Source organism: Phalaenopsis equestris, unplaced genomic scaffold, assembly GCF_001263595.1.
Source record: "Phalaenopsis equestris unplaced genomic scaffold, ASM126359v1 Scaffold000369, whole genome shotgun sequence".
In the NCBI taxonomy this organism is placed as follows: Eukaryota; Viridiplantae; Streptophyta; class Magnoliopsida; order Asparagales; family Orchidaceae; genus Phalaenopsis; species Phalaenopsis equestris.
In genome coordinates, this window is record NW_018164811.1 from 828,744 (window position 1) to 835,339 (window position 6,596).

Genomic DNA, 6,596 nt, shown 5'->3' on the forward strand with positions numbered 1-6,596 from the left:
GTAAAGACTCCCTTGGTTTTTCTTCCCAAAGCGGGTGAAGCAATGGAAACATAACAGGCTTTGTTTTTCTTACAATAGAGAGAGAAAATTCTTTCTTGTAATCGTCGAGAAAATCGACGGGTGTAATTCTTAAAAAAATAAAATTCTCTGTTACTCCGTGGACGTAGAAAATTTTTCAAACCACATAAATTTGTGTGTTCCGTTATTTTTTTCTATTTGTGAATTTCTCGTTCCATTTTTTCGCTTTATTGTTGTCGTTTCACAAAAAATAATTGGTATCAGAGCCGTGGTTTTGGATCTAAGGAAGAGCAATGGTCGGAGACGAAGTGATGATATCAGAGATCGAGAAGTTTGATAATAAAAATTTTGGTTACTGGAGGATGCAAATAGAGGACTACATCTATGAAAGCCGCTGTTGAAAAAACAGCCGGAAAAGATGGACGATGCCGAATGGATTTTGTTGGATCAACAATTTCTGAAGATTATTTGATTAACTCTGTCGAGATCTGTTGCCCACAATCTCATCAAGGAAATGAATACTGCAGATCTCATGACAGCATTATTAGGTAAGTATAAAAAGCCATCATCAAATAACAACGTGTACTTGATAAATAAGTTATTCAACTTGAAAATAGCAAATGGTACTGCAGTTGCACAATATCTGAATGATTTAATACTATCACAAATCAATTATCGTCTGTGAACATTGAATTTGATGATGAGATACGTGCACTGATATTATTGGCTTCATTGCTAAATAGCTAGGAAGCCAAGAGAATGGTAGTTAGAAATTTTTTTAGGGAAATCTAAGTTGAAATATGATGATATATGTGATTGGTGTTGGCTGGGGAGGAGCACATGAAAGCTGAAATCTAGCGAGATCTCAGGTTCGAGTTCATCACTGAATGTTGATTCTCTAAGAAGAGCACCAACAATAACTTAAATAGAGGAAGCTCAAAATCAAACCACAGAAGTAGGAGCAAGTCAAGGCCTGGTCAGAAAGCAATTTGCTGGAATTATAGCAAAACTGTCCACATAAAGAAGAATTGCAGGAATCCTAAAGAGAAAGAGAATGATAACGCAAATGTGGTAACTGAAGAAGCACGTGATGCACTATTGTTAGCAGTTCATAGTTATATTGATGATTGGATACTGGATTTATGGGCTTCCTTCCATATATCTTTCTACCATGAGTTAATGTGAAACTATGTTGCACGTGATTTTGGGAAGGTATATCTGGCTGATAGAGAAGCTCTTGACATAGTTGAGATGAGAGACGTTGATATTGCACTCCCTAACAAGAGCAAATGAACTTTGCAAAAGGTCAAACACATTCTAGAGTTGAAGAAAAACCTCATTTCTGTTGGGCATCCTGATGATGGTGGTTATTCAGTTGTGTTCTTGAATAACAACTGGAAGGTTACCGAAGGGTACTAGCTCGGGGTAAGAAAACTGACACACTATATATGACTACAGGTTTACTCAACACTGTTGCTACTACAATTGCAGAGAGCGTGACAGATCTGTGGGATTGCAGGCTTGGTGAGTCAGAGGGGCATGAAAGAACTTCAGTTCAAAGGCAAGCTACCAGAGCTAAAGTCAGTTGATCTCAGCATGTGTAAGAGTTGCATTATGGGGAAGCAGAAGAAGGTCAGTTTCTTGAAAACCGGCAGAGTGCCAAGGCAAGAAAACTAAATCTTGTACACACAGATGTGTGGAGACCTTCTCTGGTGACATCTCTCGGATGCTCTCATTACTATGCCACATTCATTGACGACCACAACAGGAAGGTATGGGTTTATTTTTTGAGGCATAAATCTAATGTATTTAATGTGTACAAGACTTGGAAGATCATGGTTGAGAGAGAGAGAAGCTTAAAACTCAAATGTTTGAGTTATGATAATGGTAATGAGCATATTGGTGGTGGGTTTAAGGAATACTGTGCAGCTTAGAGAATCAGAATGGAGAAGACCATTTCTGAGACCATTTTTGGGACACCAAAGCAAGATGGTGTTGTGGAGCGCATGAACATGAACTTTAATGAGCCGATTAGAAGCATGAGATTGCACGCCAGACTACCACCTACTTGCTGCTTAGAAGCCAAAAGCACTGGATTTTACTTGATTAACAGAGATTCATCTGTTCCATTAGACTGTAAATTGCTTGAGGAGATTTTGAGTGGGACAGAAGTCAAATTTTCTCACATTAATACTTTTGGTTGTCTCCCTAGTGTTCTTATTAATGTCGAGGCTCGTAACAAACTCGAGACTTAGTCAAAAAAATATATTTCATTAGCTATGGAGATGAGGTATTTTGTTATCATTTCTGGGATGATCATGATTGGAAGAACACCCGACGCTCGTAACAAACTCGAGACTTAGTAAAAAAAAAATATTTCATTAGCTATGGAGATGAGATATTTGGTTATCATTTCTGGGATGATCATGATTGGAAGAACATAAGAAGCAAGAAAGTGATTTTTAATGAGAAGATCATATACAAGGTCAAGGCTGGTACAATTTCTGAAGTGGCTCCGCAGAAATCCAACGTGGTAAGGTTTGATGATGTACTAGGGGTCACAGTGCAGAGTGGGCCCGGGACACCCATTCCTATTATTTCGTAGATAGGTTCAGAGTTGCCCATTCCTATAGCTACAGTTCGTAGGTCGGTCGGGAATAGAGTACTAGACGAATGATGATCTAATACCAATGATCAGGTAGCGATGATTCGAAGGAAAAAAGTATAGTGCTAACAATCTAATGATGATAGTTTGCCAAAGGTGTTCCAAAAGAAGTGGTTGATTGAGGTTATTTGATAATAGTAGTGGTTTGTGGTGGCTAAATGTTGTTTAGAAAGCAGCAACATGATGGTGAAGGTCGGGCGACAACGCTTTGATTTTGGTTGTGAAATGGCTACATTCTAATTACAATGTTCAAATTTTAGTGATAATTTCATAATAATAGTTGTGTTGACAAGAACGGTCTGATGTTGGTGGTTTATTATCAACAATCTAACAACAAATGTTGACCATTGGCTATTTGTTGTCAGTGGTCACGCGATGACCAACGTTTGGTGGTTGGACGAAGAAGCTTGGGTATAGCTCTAGCATTCTATAACATCTGCGGTCTCTCCAAATATAAGTTATACTCTCTTCTCAGCTTATGACCCTATTCATCACAATATAACATTTTGATAAATTTGGCCAAAATCTCCTCTGCATTTCAAATAATTATTTTTTTAATTCTTTAATCTTACATGTTTTTATATATTTGAGTGCTTTACTGAAGTTAAAATAATGTGATCTTAAATTTGTTAATTTTTCCTCATTGAGACATTTGATTAATATAGAAACGCCAAATATAAAAATTGTTTGATCATTTAATTAATAACCCGAAGTTTTCAACTACACATCAAGTGTTTTGATCTTAGCCCAATGAAGTCGTATTGTGTCTTTTATAGCGTTCTAATCGAGAAGTTAAATTCAGCCATAAATTTGCTATAGTAGTGCAAAAATGCGTTTGAATTTAATTTTGAATGTTCCTAATTCAAGCATTACCTCCAATTAGATGACTAATCAATTATATAAAATTATTTGATAAAACATTACCATACAGTTTGGGAGATGTTAGTATTAGCGTCTGATATTTGAGTCAGAATTTTCCGATGCAATTATTAGTGTCGGATTATTCCGACGCATATATTACCATCAGATTTACGATTGTCAAGCAACAAATAATAAATTTTGATATTTGTGGCGGATTTTCCTTCTAATTTGCATCCAACAATTCGAAGGAAAAACTGTTCTCACTATATTGGAGTTTTGACGGATTTAGCGCCGAGTTTGCGTCGAGCAAAATGACACAAAAATTTTACTTGTTAGCATATGATCTGTATCCTATGCAAATTAGATGGAAATTCAACGTGAATAGCCTAATATACCCATCTCTCACACCTAAGTTTCATTTCTCTTTTCTCACTCTTTTTCGGTCTCATCTTCTGGTTGGAGCCCTCATAAGCTCCCCTCTCCCTTGTGATTTCACTCAAAACCACCAACTTCCCAGACGAACCTTCGTGATATGGTCGCCAGTCATTAGAGCTAGGTGGGAAGGTAATTAACGACTGAGAGCTTAGAGAGACCACCTAAACTCATCAAGTATACTCAGGTCAGATTTTTAAATATATATGTGGTAACATGGTATGTATGTAAAAATTGAAGTTTAGGTGGTAGGTGTGTATATATATATAAGAATTGAATGATATGTTTGAAATGCACATAAAGGTAAGGTGGTATGTATGTAAAAATATGAAGTTTTGATTTTAGGTATGAATATACATATGAGTTCAGTGGTATGTATGTAAATATTGAAGTTTAGGTGTATTGAATGTATATAGCGAGGCCGATCCTCGAGTTTATTAGTATGTATGTGAATATTGAAGTTTTGTCATATGTGTAAATATTGAATGTATATAGCGAGGCCGATGCTCGAGTTTATTAGTATGTATGTGAATATTGAAGTTTAGGTGTTAGGTATATATATAATTATATATGAAAATGTGTGGATTTTATTTAACATATATATATATATATATATATATTCTTATATATATATATGTATGTATGTGCAACTAAATTTGTACTCTAAATGTAAATGTGGTCTAGGTATACAATAATTGACAAAAAAATATATAATATTTTATTAAAAAAATGAGATTTTACCTTAATAATTTGTAGTGCGTTTTTATGGTAAAAACTATAATTTCTTCCGTCTGAATTATTTTATTTTCATAAAAAAAAATATTTTATTATAAAATCTGTTTGACTTCAATTATGCATATGAGGAACCAAATTCAAAATAATATTTGCTATACAATAATTTAATATATTAAATGCAATGCATTAATATGAATAATCAAATATCTTTTTCAAAATTTAAGATAAATAATAGTCTTCTTTGTCCTAAAAGGTGAAATTACTTTTCTGGAAAAACAAAAAAAAGGATATGCTTATATATAACCAAGATTTGAATTTTCCATGTTGAGGATGCTCTCCTCATAAAAAGACATTATTATATTAGAACATCAAGATAAAATTAATATTTTCATAATCACTTTAGACACATGTGCGTCATCCGAAATTTTTTATTTATGTCAAATATTTATTAAGAATATTTTTTTCTTTTTGATTTATGTCAAATATTAGCTAAGATAAAATCGATTTTAGAGCTCGTTAGTGAGTACAGTGCGGCGGCTCGTCCACACCGCGTGCTCTAAAATTTTCAGCCCAAAAAATGGTAGTTGGGCGATGGCTTGTAGCGACTGCCTTCCCAATGAAAACATTATTCTCTATTATAAATGTGTAGTAGATATTTCTTGTTCCTTTCAAATGTGATTAGAGTAGTTAATTAAGTTGGCGGACACGAATCTTCAAACAGTTGAGCAAGATTCATTAAAATTATATATGTGTAGTAATTAAAATAATTTTATGAGCACATGCCTTCACAACTAAGCAATATAGGCACTCACAATTGATAAGCCATTAATAAATTTTCACATCATACGAATCTCGATGTAATTTTTTTGTGCAAGAAATATTTAAATTTCGATTAAAAATAGTCCACCACCTGCCGGTCACCTTTGGCACTCTCTATCGTCGACCACTATTGGTCATCCTCTATCTTCAACCACCATCGACTATCATCTATTTCTTACAAGGAAATCCTTTTGGAAGTCATAATTTGCATTGTGGAATCAGCGTACGTTTTGAAACAATGAAGCAACCGAATGAGCAATACGTTTTCCAATACACTGAGCAACGACACTTCTCAAATGTGTTGTAACGATACACCTTGATTATAGAGTAACAACCCATCCCAAATACGGTGCAATAACGCCTCCCATAAACGGTGTAGCAATGCACCACGAAGCAGTGACTTTCTATGGAGTTCTAAGGCTTTTTTATTGCAACCCACCACTGTGACCTATGTGGCTAACTATGACTTATGTGGTCCACGGCTTGTGCAGCTCTCGACTCTGACCTCTGCAGCCTGTGAATGTTATCAAAGCTCACCGATACGATTTACATGACCAACTACAACTATGTGGCATATAGCTCTTACAACTTCTACTATAGCCTCTATGGTCAATCGATGCTTTTAAAGCAACCATCTGCGACTCACAACACCAACTACTACCATAACTTTTAACTACATGTAAACTAGTTTGGCCAACCAATATAATTTTGTTGAAGAAGATTTAGGTCAGATATTTTGATCAAAATTTTCGCCATTGTAATTCTCAAAATTACTAATTCATTTCAGCATGAAGCAATGTCACATGAGTTTTGATTGATTTTCAAATTGTATTTTAAAGTGAATAATGGTACATGTGCTAGCCATTCATCACTTTTGTGCTATTTAGCATGCTAGTGTGCTTGTTATGCATGGTAGTTGACAACGACTTTTTATAAGCTTAAAATACAATATAAAAATAGACGTAATAAAAATTCAATAATTGTAAAGTCACACTTATCAACGTAAGTATACGTATCGCTCAAGTAATATAGGGTTATAATGGAGTCCTAGATATCGATCCCGCAG